Genomic DNA, 15,571 nt, shown 5'->3' on the forward strand with positions numbered 1-15,571 from the left:
ACATTTCAAGTTTACAATGTAAAGTTCAATTCCAACTGAAAGTTGACCAAAGTGGTGTACAGTAATAATAGTATAGAAACAGTCTACTTAAGTACAGTATTTGTACTTCATTACTTCTCATCTCTATTTTATTGTAGAATTAAAAATTATTGTAGAATTTAAAACTACTTAATGCACGTAATTACCTGTCCATATCAATAATTACTGACCAATCTAAACAAAAACTAGCATGCAATGTTTCACTAAAATGAATCGAATTGACCTCTAAGAATACAGGAGCAGGTGTACCTGAAAAGCAGCAGGTGCGATCACCATTCTGGCCACCAGATGCCAGTGTTGAAGTTAATTTGCATGAGAGCGTTCCTAAGCCAATAGGGCGCTGAGAGGGCGGGGGTTTGGTGGTTGATGGGGCGTGGTTTAGTAGTGGGCGGAGCCTCGGATTGGATCCTAGATTCTGCGCCAGTGGCCGCTCCAGCGAAATAACAAAAGCCGCTGATTCGGAATCGGTTCTAGAAAAAAAATCCGGTTTACTCTTTATTTTCATTTTCTATTTTTATAATTCCACCAGTCCTCCTTAATTCGTTTTATGTACACGCAAATCTGATCTAGATGGTCTGAAATCATCTCTGCTTTGGATTACACAAAAGGCTGTGTGTGTGTGTGTGTGTGTGTGTGTGTGTGTGTGTGTGTGTGGTTGGATTTCCCCATACCAGTTCTGGTAAGTCTTGCGGACCGCAACACACATTCATATACATCAGGCATGTGATTTGTGCTGTATGACGTCAGAATGCAGGTTACAGGGAAGCGCGCACGTGCGAGATTCAGGATTGAATGAACACCGCATGCCATCCAGGAGCTCGTGGTGGAGCATCACTGGGTTTCCTTCAGGGAGCATCAGCATCACTGCAGCAAGTGCACTTCAGGGCTGGGATGCTTAAGGTTCATGGAAAAACAGAGCACAATGTGCGGATGTGTGGACGAATAATTATATGATGATGATGATGATCATCATCAGATGCACTAATTGCAAATGGGATAACTTTTCAGAAGTGATTGCAGACCTGATTAGTCAATAACATGTTAATAACGTTGTTTGCAACATATTCATTAGTTCATCTTCAGGGTTGGAGTGGACCCTGATCCTATTGCGCGAACTCTGGCAACGAGGCGGGATGGGACAGCAGTCCATCATAGGGCACCACACACACACACACACACACACATATACACACACACAAACGCACACATAGAGGCCCTTTAGAGTTGCCGGTTCACTTTCGGGAATGTTTCTTTGCAGGGACAGAGGAAACCAGGCAACCCTGAGGAACTGCGGAACTCATTTATGAATGATTGAAGCTACTGTTAATCAGAGAGGGAGAGAGAGAGAGGAAGAGAGAGAGAGTGGGAAGGAAGGAAAGTGAAAGATGACAATAATAGAAAAAGGAGCAGCTCAAGTATCAGATCAGTTCATTGATATGTCCCCGTAAACACGTTTCAACCGAAAAAAGACACAAATAATCCAGTGTAAAAGTCTGAAGAGTGTAAGATGAGATGTACTGTAGATGAGGTATAAGTGTGTGTCTCGAGCAGTAGAAAGCATAGAAGATGCGTGGTTCGGTGAGGAGTTCGTTACATGCCGTGTGTAGATCCGATTGTGGAGATTGTAAGAATCGGTGCCGAAAGTCTGAAAACGGGAAAAGTTTACGAGAGTCCCGACAGACTTTCAGGTCCTGAAACTTCCACCGTAAATCTGTGTTTTCGAGATTGTTCTCTTTGTTATTCAGTCGAGAAACATGAGGGTACATAGCAGCTGGAGCCACAAAAGCACAGGGTCAAAGGGCAAGCAGGCAGTTGCAGGCACTGGAGGAAAACATCACTCCCTTTGTAGGAATCAGGGTGTGACTCCACAGAATGAGCAAGTGCTACACCATATTGCATCCTGATGTCTACGAAAGATTGCTGAGGGAAAATTCCATCCTGGACCACATGAAATAAGTTTCGACATTTTGGGGCCAGTTTGTTTGTTTGTTGTTTTTTGATGGTTTTTTTGTAATTCCTGTCAGATGTTAGCAGTTTACAGGGTCACAGAGGGGCGTTTAGTTGCTAATGTCAATAGATTTTGATATTAGAATGTTCCAGAAGCATTAAGTTAACGGCTAGATAGCAAGCGTCGATTGTGATGGCCCTGATTAGCATGAAGGTTAAAGGTTTGGATGCTGATCTGTTTGAGAACACTTTACATATAAGGAAGTTACAAAGCTGGACAGAGTAAAGGACTAAAGACATGTTTTATCACTCTGTTTCGGAAGAGACGAAGTGAGGACGAATGCCTTTGACGGACTGCAGTTTCAGCAATCGCACTGTGCAACGTGGATCTCATTTACGTAGACTGTCTGATGATGACACCTATTAAATCGTAGGCTACTATGCAGGGCGGTACAAAAGAAAATGGAGCCATCAGCAGTTGCTATTCATATAGAACATCAAACAGCTGATACACAGGGCAAAAATGTGTTTTTTTATGTGTAGGGAAAAAAATTAAGGGGGCGTCAGGGGAGGAGAATATGGACCTGGTCATTGGTACTGAAAACAGGCCAACTTGGGAGTCCAGTTTTGCAAAGGGAAGGACACGTAAATGTAAACCTTGCTTAGATGTACAGTCAAACAGAAAGTTCCTGAGAATATTGGAATCCCACATACTTTATGCTATTTCTTTTAGCTCCTTTTGCAGTAATGGTACACAAGTTTTAGCGATATTGTGCGCCGATCAACACAGCATTAAATATGGGATTTTTTTTTGGCCAGGTTGTAGCACCAAGCACACTGTGAGACGGCCATCATAAATGTATAACGATGTCAAAAAAAGGCTATCCTCGGCTACAAGATTGTCATAACTCTTTGACGGGATGATTTAGGACTGCAAAAATAGTTGCCATGTTAGTTTCACGTGAGCCATATTTTGTCTGGGACAGGCCAAAATCGCACACCACATAAGTCAGACAAAAGAAATGCATATTTAATGTGGTCTGGTGCTAAACTGAAAGCTAGCGCTTCATTTATTTTGTGCTAAATTACTGATAATAGCAGCAAATCTTAAAAATTCGAGACGCAGTTGGAGTTCACTTGTCAATATTAATAAATATAAATAATAATAAATTGTCCAGGGTGTGTTTTCATATTAATTTGAATAAATCTACTTGTTTTTGTGGCATGGTGCACGTTTTTCATTCAAATTTATCGAAACGTAGTCTTCCATCATCTTGTGTAATCGCCTTGTTCACCACAACTTTATCCTGGAAAACCTCTTCACAATCTTTTTCACATGCCTTCAACCCTATACTAAAGTACTGCAGAACATCCAGGAGCTTTTATTCTGCGCTTCATTTAATAAGCTGTCAACGATTACCTCTAATAAGGCCCTATTTTTGTCTATTGTCCACGTCTATTTTTGTTCCATCTGATTTTACAGTCATTGTTACACTGTTAAAAGAGAAGAAGATAGAAATCAAGCGCAGACAAAAGAATGAACCAGACCATTATATGGCAACTACTCCGAGTGTGAACTATTCATAAAGCCATGCTAATATGCTAACACGACCAACGTTCACCTACAAAATAATGTTACTGTGTGTAATTCAGGAGCTACTATGCTAACACCATTTAGCTTAGTAACAAATATGCTAATATGGACAACATGTACCACAAGTAATAATGGATAACATGGATAACACTCCCCTCAGGAACCAAAATGCTAACATGAACGAAATTTGCCCCAGTAGCTAATATGCTCAAAAAGTTACCCAATAGCTAGTAGGCTAACACAAACAACACTCGCTCACATTCAAAGATGTTTGAGAGAAATGAGATGCACCAGTGATACATTTCAGTGTTTATTTTTACTCTGTATTGACAAAAGTTTGTGGACACCTGATTCATATGTGGACATCCCATTCCACATTTAATCCCCCACTGCCTCATACACTCTTCGGTCAAGATGTTTCACCAGATTCTGAGGAGATTTGTGCAGCCATGTTAGTCAGGTACTGAAGTAAGGTGAGGAGGCATGGGCTTGCAGCGTTCCAGTTTATGCAAAAGGTGTTCAGTGGGGTTGAGGTTCATATAGCTCTATAGCAGGAGATCTTCCACTCCAACCCATGTAACCCATATCTTCATGGAGCTGGCTCTGTGCCCAGGGTGAATGTCTTGTTGGAACACATTTTGGGTGTCCTGAGTTTAAGTGAAGAGAAAATTTCATGCTAATGCATCCAAAATCGTGTACCTCAAAGTGTGAGGTGAAAAGTTGAGAAAGAACCACATACACACGTGTTAATGTAATAATGTAGCTATAGCCACTGTCTATTTCAGCGTTTAACATTTAAGAGCGAGATAAATACCGACTGTGTAATATTATATATTACAAGTCTTTCTCAGAAATACCAAGATCAATAATCAATCTTTATGCTTCCTTTGGTATACAAAGGTTTCACAATTGATTTCGCCTTAAGCTCTCACCACTGCTCTGTGTGTATTTAAACGATCGATGAATTATATGATATTTTTAGGCTAGGGTATCATACATGCGTCAACCTAAAAGAGTGCAGGAAATTACGCGATGACCTGCAACTAAGGTTAAACAAGCAACACAAAATCGGTTCTCATAAAATGAAATTTTTCACTGGCAACCCATTTTTTTAGGTCCATTAGCAAAGTTAAAACTTAGCTAAAACACATCAGTATTGCCAAACACCAGATACCTATGTTCTTTTAATGTGTGGGTTTCCTCAAGTTTCTATGGGTTTCCTTTCTCCTCCAGCATTGCTGTTTATTTCTCCCCGGTTTAAAAATGCATATAATGAAAAGGTGGTGGACCGACTTTCCAAATACTGCGCAACTTTGATACTCGCGGGGGTTACATTCTATGACCCCTCGTGAGTAACAAAAAATGGTGAGGTTTTGACTCTCCTTTTGATGGTTCCTTTTTCAAGGGGAATTGCACATGTACTGTAGTGTAAACTTGACAGAAATCGTGAATTACTTGTCATAAATGGTTTATTTACTACTTTAAATGAATAATACAATAATAAAATAGTTTTTCAAACATAATATTAATAAAATAGTAACTCTGTTACTCCGACCTTTCGAGCCACTCGCGGCTTCTCGTGAACTAGCAGATTTTCCCGAGTTTCTCTCGGTTCCAAATGTAAAGTCGTGAACTATCAAGGTTGGGGGTGTCAAGATCGTGATTATTCAGGTTCCAATGTATACAGTTGTAAAAAGCAAAAAAAGTATTGACTAAAAAAATAATACATTTATACTGCAGTGGAGGTTAAACACTTGGCAACCTGATAACAAGTAGAACAAAGGTGTGTGTTTGTAGGAAATAATATTTGTTAGGACGCGTGTTTGTGTTTCGTCGGTTGTGTGCAGCACAGGTTTGCTTCAGACCCCGTGTCATGTACTTCTCGCAGATCCAAAACCAGCTTTCCCGAGAGCTTGTGCCATTGCCATTCCGAATGACTACTCCACTTCCAGCTGTTTTTTGGATATGGTAAGAGGTTGCACTTGAAATCAGTTAAATGATAGATACAAGGGTGGATATTTTCAGGATTTTGCCCTAAATGAGAGAAGACTGATATCTCTATGGCCTGACATGACACTCATTTGTTCGTGCATTGGGTGCTGCCTGTTTCTAATGTGTGATCACTTGGCGAACAATCAGATTCATTGTGTGCTGTGTGCTGTGTGTGTGTTAGGGTGTGTGTGTGATGAGCCAGTGTGTCCTGGGTGATTGAGCTGTGACTCAAGCTTGAAGTGACATCTTATTAGTACAGTGAGAACTTCATGTAAAACTTTTATACAAACTGTATAGAGGCATTTCAGCCTAACGTGGTTATTTAACGTTATTTCTAATGCTATATATTAAGGGTCCCCAAACTACAGCCTCTGGGCTGAATTCAGACCCACCAGCACATTTGGAATGTAACTCTGAACAATGCCAGGGAAATTTTATTTTAAATATATTTATTAATCATATTATATCTGTATCTGGGGGTGTTGTTTTTACACATGAGATGGTGCGCTGCACGGAGAGGGCTATAATTCTATTTAATACTTATAATTTATCAGTTATATAATTGATTTATTATTATTTATTAAAAGTTGTTAGGTTTGTTTGTATTTCTATCCAGTATCCATATAATTAATCGCTTATCAGCAAGTGCGATCGGTCGGGAAAAAAATTTTATTTCAAAAGCAATAAATATGAAAAAAAAATGTCATTATGACAGTAATAATGCTCTTTTAATAGGCAATATATCTCTTGAAAAGTTATGCTCATTTGTCTGTACGGTGCAGAACAAAATAATAAACAAATCTGATATTAGGAGGCATAAAAAATACTATTAAAATCATAAGAAAATCTCCACAGTAATACTGGTAATACTCTGGCCCATGTCATTTCTTTGTTACAGACTGACCACACCCCATTAAAGAAAAAAAACTTATGTGGTCCTCACAGAAAAAAGTTTGGGGATACTCATACAATATTATGTAACATTTTAGGGTAAGAATTATTCATTATCACTCCAAAAACTAATGGAGATTATTATGATAGCAAATGGGGAATATTAATGGGATTGGATAGTCAAGAATTACATACCAATCTTATAGTCAGGTGTCCACAAACTTTTGTCCATATAGTGTCATTGTCAGGTACGTTAAGTGAATTTAATGAAGAAACTACCAATATTACAAAGATATTTTGTGTTTATTAGATTATTTAAATCTATCATAATATTAGACAGGCAGCGAATGAGGACACAGTCGGAGTCTAAATGTCTGTGATTGGACAATAAAAAAAAAAAACATCTGGACATCTATTCGCTTTGCGTGAGAACCGAACTCTCAAAGAATAGACAAAGGTGGCCTGGCGTAAGTTGCAGATATAATATGAAGACGAGCAAGAGGAGAGAGTCAGGATAAAAGCAGATCTCCCAGGAGAATCTGAGATTCTTCCCTTTCCTTTTCTGGGTCCTGTCTCTTTCCCTCGCTCTCTCTGTTCACCCAACAATCAATAGTTTCTTGCAAGTAGCTCTTCTCTGAGATTATTGTATCCATTTCTTTCTGCTGCTTCACCGATTTGCAGCCTAGAAAATGGAGGAATTTCCATGTACAAATGAGGAACTTGAACTTATTGAAACGGTCCCAGAAAATCGGTGATTAATTCAAACAAAATGAAGCAAAGTCACGTTAAAGTGTCTGTTTGGAACCTGGATGAAGTTATAGGTAGTGAATTTAACATGCAGTATCTGGTATTACGTCTCCGTTTACATTCCCAACAGATCAAACGCTTTCTGAAATACCACAATGCAGTTGGTTTAGATTACGCACCATGATGAAGCCTGCATACTTGTGGTCCAGACAGTCAAAATCTAATGAGTCTGAGAAGAAAAGCAACACAAAAAAATGACTGTTATGTCTGCCATCTGTGAAGCATTGCATCCGGAGGCTACGTTCTTTCTTTCTTTCGGCACAGACTTTGTGCACAGACATATCGCAAGATATTTTCAAGATTTATTTTGAGCAAAAAAATAATTGGCCTTGTATAGATTGGTCGCAAGTTCACGGCTCGTTTTGGGTATTTAGATTTCGTCTCAGAGCTTTGTGCACTTCTGACGCACCTCCTGCTGTCACGTATGGTCCCATATGGATACACACAATCCAAAAACAAGTAAGCAAGTCTCACCTTAGCCTCATTGGATAATCTCACTGTATCCCAGTGTGTATTCTGTATCCCTGTTAAAAATCTGTTTACTTTGCAACATTTGGTCTTCAAAAACTCTGTAAGGAAGGAACAGTTCTCTTTTGTCTTCTTTTGAATGAATGAAAAAATTCCATGGCAACAACAGTCAGATTTTGATGGAACGATTGATTTCAATCAACTTGGACTCTGGGGAGGTCCAAGTCTTTTCATCTGTACTGTTTGTAATCACGAATTGTTACTGAGCGTTTGTTCCAAAAAGCACAAATTGCGCACTGAACTTTACCTCATCAGATTTCAGTTAATCTATGATTAATTGATAATATGATTATTTATTCATCTGAAGCGGAACTGCCAAATGGACATGCTTGGGCCTCTCTAATGGTGAAAGGGGAAATGTCCTGTAAAATCAATAATATAACACTAATGGAAGGCATAAGGAATTTGATGTGTTATCCATTCGTTCATTTTCAGCAGTCCTGGCTGGGGTCAAGATTTGTTTAATTTTTGATTCAAGAGCCCAGGTTAAATATTATAGATAGTGCACAATATATATTATTTGGTTACACAAACACATACAAATATAATCAGAGCTTGTCAATAGCTTTCAAATGACACCAGTCCTACATTGTTGTGATCTACGGTGTCAGAGAAAGAGGCAGTGAAAATCTGCCATTTTAGCCGACTTTGGAGCTCTAATTCTGGCTAAATTGGCACAAAATGACTGTGCACTTTTCACTTTTCATTGAACACCAACTACACTATCGGATCTGCTATAAGGCAATGCAACTGCTGATGTTCTGGATCTTTGTTTCCAATTTTTGCTAGCTTTTACTAATCGGATCTACGCTGGATTTCCACATAATGCACTGTTGAACTTTGCTGGAAAATGATGAGTGAGAAAAGAAAGCTGTTTGTTTGTTTTGAGTGAAACTAAAATCTGATCCAGAGTAATTGCACCAGCAGCGTCATCCTGTGATGTCAGCATGGTAGACTGCAGAATCAACCAACAATTTCAGCACAGAATCACTGATGACATTTCATTATAATTAAATATAATGTGCTTTTATGTGGAATATGCCTTTAGGACCATAAGATCAGTATTGTGACTAAGCCATTCTGGAATTGCAAGGATCTTAGCCTGATTCCAGTAGCTTTCAAATGACACAATTTGCTCTGGTCTATGGTGACAAGAAAAGGAGGCAGTGGAATTCTGACATTTTAGCCGACTTTGGAGCTCCAATTCTGGCGCACCAATCGCTCCCACAGACCTCATTATATTTCAGTCTAAATTTGGGGGAGAATTTATAAATGTATTAATGTATTTATTAGTAAATAAATACGTAAAGCCGTTATTGTGAATCAAAAGGAACCATGTCTGGAGTGTATTGTAATAGCGACTATTTCACTGCAACAATATTACTGCTTTTATTGAATGGCTTCTTACAGACGTTACGAATTAGTTCCTCTGTAACCAAACACCCAGACGTTTGTGTAACTTCACAGTAAACTTCTTGAAGCCCTTTCAGGTTGTGGGATTAGTGTAACTGCATTACATTGTTTTTAATTAAATAACTTAGTGACCTAAGCACATGGCAGTCATGCTGTGAGATGAGGTAAATCCTGAGGTAAATGTGAGGTAAATCACACAGGATCTTCTTATATTCAATATATGAGTATGTTTACAACAATTGTGTGGACATAAATATAATAGATTGAATAGTTACATTTAGGTAAACCGGTTTGAAGATAACTTACTGCCACTGTTTTGTGCTCCAAAGTCTGGACATGGTGTAAAGTGATCCTGGTCTCTTTAGTGTCACCTCTTTTATCTACAGCTCAGTGTGTTTAGCAGGAGGAGCGAGGGGAAAAGGGTCAGTAGAAGCACAGCTAGACTGACCTTCCCCGAACCAGCTGCTATAACAAAGGTCCCCAGTGAGCTTTCTGAAATGATGGCTGGCCGGAGAGTCTTTTTTTTTCTTCCCCTTCCCAATTCCCCTAAGTCTCCCCCTTGCTCAGACTCCATTGTATCCCTATAAATGTGCCCCAGCTGTTTAGGTTTTTTATGTAACCCCCCCTGCATCACCACCACCACCACCATCACCACCACACCACACCCTTTTATACAAGAGTCAAAGAATACCCAGGAAACATGTGTATCATGTATGGGTTTTCAAGAAATATCCATTTGCATGTATATTTTTCTAAATAACTTGCTAGTGGTAGCATGGTAATGGATTCAGCCCACACTTGAGCCATCTCCACTTAAAACAAAAGATGAAATTAGTAGGCTAATAGCATCATCGGTATGACTGTGCACTTTTCACTTTTTATAGATAGCTTTAGAGCTCAGATCTGCCATAACTGCTGATGTTTTGGATCTTTGTGTCCACCGATTACTGTCTTTGCTAATCGGATCTACGCTAGATTTCCAGTTAATTAATAGCTTAATAGCAAAAATCTAATCCATTTAACCTCGGAGTAATTGCACCAGCAATGTCAACCTGTGATGTCAGCATTGGAGACTGCAGATTCAACCAAAAGGTCACCTCAGAATCACTGACAACATCACACATATTTTATATTTCAAGTAATTCAAGTGCTTGGAGTATTCCTTGATGGAGACAAGATCAGTATAGTGGCTGAGGCAATTCTGAAATCACAAGGATCCTAGCTTGATTCCACATGGTTTCTTTCTTTGGTTTTATTCCACCAGTCAGAAGCAGCACGTGCTTTACCATTCACGGCGACTGGGACAAGGGGGTGTTTGGATGGAGGATTGGTGGGGTGGAAGAGCTAGACATGCCTTTGTGCTCCTTTCCATTCTGGCCACCACACGCTCCTGCTCGACAGACACACGTGCTGACAAAAGCAAGTGAAGCAATACCTTTGTCGATTATTTGCTGGGGGTTGGGTAGGGGGTGGTGGTGAAAAGATGAGATGCAGTCGCCATCTGTGATTAATACTTTAATCCCTGTCACGCCTGCCCAACAACCTTCCCCTTTCCTTCAGTCTCCGCTTTTGTCTCGACACACTTTCTGGATTGGTGCCATTGTTTTGCTTGGCCCTCGAAATGTTCTTGAAAGTGCTCCCTGAGGGGTCCCGGTATTGCCCCTGCTTATCGTATTTCACTTGTCATTTATTATTCCTTTTTCTCGCTTTTGTTTGCACGGTGACCTCAGCAAGCCCTCCTGGCCCTCGTCAATGATTCTGATTGCCTTGGTCAAAGTAGAGAGCACTGCTTTTGTTTTAGGGTGAAAACCCTCATGCTGAAAGTCTACCCTGAAAGCCAACACACGTGCTCGTCTTTTTCGCCTGTTTAAACAGTTACAGACAGCTGGCCTCCAAATGGCGGATGCTCAACCCAGCTCTACAGCGTTCTCTAGTGCTTTTTTAAAGTACGGAACAATACGAGGGGTGTAACGGTACACGTATTTGCACCGAACCATTTCGGTACAGGACTTTTGCCAAATGTGTACCGAATGCAGTCCTTTTTACAAACATATTTCTACTATTCGCCTCGCACTAACTAACAAGTTTGTTTAGTCTCCTCCTCGCACTTTGAGCGCAGTGTCACTGTGGCTACTCGATTCGTACTGGAAATACGACTTGCACTCCTCAAAACTTGCGAAAACGTTTCCACTTCCTGTCATCGCCAATGTCTTTTTTATTACAGTCTAGCGATATGGATTCTTTCGCGTTTTACGTACAGCTTCAAGGATTTCTCTTCAAAATGAGAAATTCCTGACAGTTCCGCATATCAGGGGGGGAATGAATGAATGAAGGAAGAATGGATGGAATGAATTAATTTATGCATAAATAGACGAAATGAATTGATAAATAATGATTTAAGTGTTTCTTAAATGCAGACATTAGTTAAAGTATGCTGAAATAAGTAGAACATTTAAGTAGAAAATTAAATACTAATTGTAAAACATATATTTTCCAAATGAAGTGTAACAAATGTAATCTTTTTAATTTTATTTAATCAATTTAATGTGTCTTTAATTCAATCGATCACTAAAATGAATAATAAAGTGTATTGCATTCATTTGATTTATTCAATTTGATTTTGATTTGTTTTGGTTTTTTTATATAAAAATCCAAGCAGGCATTTTATTTAAAATTGTAAAAAACAAAACAAACAAAACATTTTTTATATTTTTTTATATAATTTCTTCCCATTAAATGTACCGAAATTAAGCCACAATGAAGAGGATTCATTACACTGTACAGATATTCTGTAAGCTGCGATTGCAGCCGGTCTATTAGCTGTAAATAACCACACTTCCTACCGTCTTGTTCGGGTGTTCGCTCCGGATTGATAATTAGGTGGGATTGTTAGGTGGTTATTTTGAGGTGATGCGAAGACGAAAAGTTTTTTTTGGCATGTCAGCTCTTAATGGCTTGCTGAGATGGAGTTGCTGTCAGACTTAGCAATTCCGGTAGAGACTTCTTAGTGACTTGCTGGCACTTTGCATGTATCTTAAAAGCTCTATTGATTTTGTTGAACCTTTCTTGCCTCCAGCATTGGATTAAATGATGCCCAGATGAACTAAGGCAAACCTGGTTTGTATTTACTGATATCCTGAAAACCTTTCAAATTCTGTAACACAAGTATAAAGGCTAAGTAGTAAGTTTTTGATGCACGTGTCTCTGCGCCAACATTTTTGTAATATAATTCACCTGATTCGAGGCTGCTACGAATCCCTAAGCACTTAGTCAGTTGATTTACACCAACCAAAATGCAAAGCTCAAAAATGTAGAAGAGATTCAGGACATGACGTTGGATCTGTTAAATTAGGTCAAGTTTGTTTAACTAAGCCTTAAATGGAATAAGCGAGTCTTTCAGTCTTTCATCTTTTTGATATCTCTGGAATCTTTGGTATGAACACTGCCAGAGTTCAGTCATAGCAGTGGAGTTCACCAGAGTTTTTTTGTGTGACGTTTACCCTGTCACCAAATGGCCCCAAAGCAGCTGTCCCAATCTATTAGCATGACAAAGCTGTCCGCCCCTGCTGCTTGCTCCGAACGCCACAAGCTAGCAAGAAGGAGCCATGTGGCATGTTCCAGCAGTTCTGCGGGCCATCTGTGGGCTTGCAGTAATGCTCTCATCTTTACAGACCTTGGAAAACAGAAATGGCTTAATAAGATCGTGATATTAGAACCTCTGAGTCGAGTTATGCTGAGAGTAAAGAATTACTGTACTGCACTATTGTGTATCGTGTTTAAAAATCCAAATTTACATGTCGTTTTCTAGTATATTTAGCTTCTTTCCTTTGAGGAACACAAACGGAAATTGAACAATTCGAATGTTGGTTATACAACAAGGTGTTTACAAGAATGCAAGGAGTTTAACGGTACACAAAATTCACGGTTCGGTACGTAAATCGTTTTTTAAGTCACGGTTCGATTTTAGTACAGTTAGGGTGAAGAAATGCAAAACATAAAATGGCTTGTTGTTTGTTATTAATGTTGGTTTTTTTATTATTATTATTATCAACATTTGTAAAAATAAAAGGTTGAAATCAAATGAATTCAAAACATTTTTAATGTTGATTAAATTAAGTAAACATTCAAATTACCACAAATTAAATAGATTAAATAGTTAAATTTGTTAGAATTTATTTTGGTAGACCCGATTTCGGTAATACAGATGTGTATGTGGTTTGGTATGAATACGTGTACAGTTACACTCCTACAATGAGTCTTAAGTATACCTCAGTGGCATGTCATTTCAAAAAAACGCTGAGGTAACGCACACAAAACACTTTTCATCTTGCATAAAAATAGGCTGTATGATTGTCTCCTTTGAGAGTTTATGAGCATTAAATCAATCCAAAGTGAATACAGCAAGTTTGAAAGGTCTTCGCTTCGATCCATGAGGCAATGACGCTGCTCCCCTGTCAAAGTCTCCTTCAAGTGAGACACTCAGCAATGAAACCCCCGATAGCAGCTGTTGCTATGGGAGCTAGTTGCCAAGCGGTGTAGGGGAGGATGTGTATATGTGTGCGTGGTCTTTGGGGGTGGTTGTTGTTGACACCAAAGTCAGCGTGACGGACTTCCGAGTGCATTCATGCTCTTGGGACTCGAGTACAGTCAGAAAGAAGCAAGAAAAGTGGATGGCAGAAGATAAAGATCACAACACTGCAAACGTAAAATTACTGCTCCGCTCTCCTTTTAAGTATCATTCATTATCAACAGCTAGAGGTACACGTGTGATAAACAAGCGTATTTGAGGCAGTTCCCAGGAAACCTTGTTGGATTTTACTCTTGGGAGACCAGATCTGCTTTGCGAAGAACATTGAAGATGGGAGGTGTGTCAGTGTGGTGGATTGTCACAAAGATTGTAAGAATGCTAAGGGTCCTTTCCAAGCAGTCAGATGGGCTGGATGAGTTGCCAGGAGGATGTGTTTGTGTCAGCGTGAGCTGGGAGCCCCCCTCCATGGTGATGGAGCTGAGTGCAGGTCTGAGAGAGAAAGAGATATGATCCAGTCTTCATTTGAAAGACGCTAATTTGAGACTAATGTATATGTGACAAGAATTAAAAAAATCGCACCAGCTGTGTATAAAAACTATATGTTACCATGGATACCAGAATCCACTATTCCGACAGACCATGATATACTAATCACATAACCGTAGCTGCAACCAGCTTAGGACCATGGAACTGAGAAGACCATGGCGACCACAACCTTAATGTAACCTATTAGCAAAGGTAGCCAGATATTCATGTAAATTTTTTTAATAACTTGTGGAGGCCCTAATGGCATTTATCCTAATGTTCCCAAGGTCTTAGGATTTGAAACAGCACCCCAAAATCACAAACCTGCCACCGTACTTAACTGTGAGGATTCGATTCTTTCCTGTATAAACATAATTATAATTCCAGTGAAGGTTCCTTTTTCTAACTCCAGGATTGTGGTTAGATGGCAAAAGTCATTCCTCTAGTTCTTTTATCTTTACAATTTTTGCTGTTCAAGTGTTTGGTGACTCTGAAATCCCTCTATGTGTGTGATATCGTCCACATTTTGATGGATGAGCGGAATTGGGCTTTTGGCCTAAATTTTTTCGTTCAGTGAAACAGGAGTTTTTATTATATATGTGATTTTATGAAGCTTTTAAACCTTTTTAAATCACCAGTGCCAATAATTATGGAACCCTGTCACTTCCTTTTCTCACTTTGCTTTCCAACCACCAAACTGTCCAGGTTTCACCATAGTGTGTCCTCAGATTCCTGTTCTTGTCCTTAACAACTTACTATGGTTGTAAATAGCTAAACCGGCTTAAATCGGCCTGACCTTTCACATCAGCAAGGCATTTCTACCAACATTAACCTCCGCTTACTGGATGTTTTTAGTTTTTCGCTCCATTCTGAGGAAATTCTATGTAAAGAACTCAAACCAGTAAATACCCAAATCAGTCCATCTGGCAGCGATCATGTTTCCCTATTCGAATGCTTAATGTCAATCATTAACTAAAGCCCTACGCCTGTATCTACATGATTTAATGCATTGCATCCTGTCACATGATTGGCTGGCTGAGTGACTGCATTAATGTGCAGGATTACAGGTTTTCCATCATCATGGAACCATTACGACCGGGATCGTCACTGACGGACATCTGGCCATCTTTGAATTGTGAACGCTATTGAGATGTCTTACTGCGGCTGAGCGTCTCATCACGTACTGTGATTCTGAAGATATTCTTCTATCTATTTTCTGCCTTTGTTCACAAAAAAACCTCATCACCACATGCTGTTCCACTGCTAGCAGGAAGTGATGCATGTATTCCTTGTTTTTGCTGTAGAAT

General features: G+C 39.3%; 1 protein-coding gene across 1 annotated transcript in view; it reads left to right on the top strand.

The window, feature by feature from the left end:
* Positions 1-427: 427 nt before the first annotated feature.
* The window catches only part of numbl (NUMB like endocytic adaptor protein), a 47,934-nt gene continuing 32,790 nt past the window's right edge, over positions 428-15,571 (top strand). The window contains exon 1 of the mRNA XM_046863069.1: positions 428-718. The gene's annotated coding sequence lies outside the window, so the exon portion shown is untranslated. The remainder of the gene's footprint in view (positions 719-15,571) is intronic.

The sequence above is a fragment of the Silurus meridionalis genome, chromosome 12, assembly GCF_014805685.1.
Source record: "Silurus meridionalis isolate SWU-2019-XX chromosome 12, ASM1480568v1, whole genome shotgun sequence".
Lineage (NCBI taxonomy): Eukaryota > Metazoa > Chordata > Actinopteri > Siluriformes > Siluridae > Silurus > Silurus meridionalis.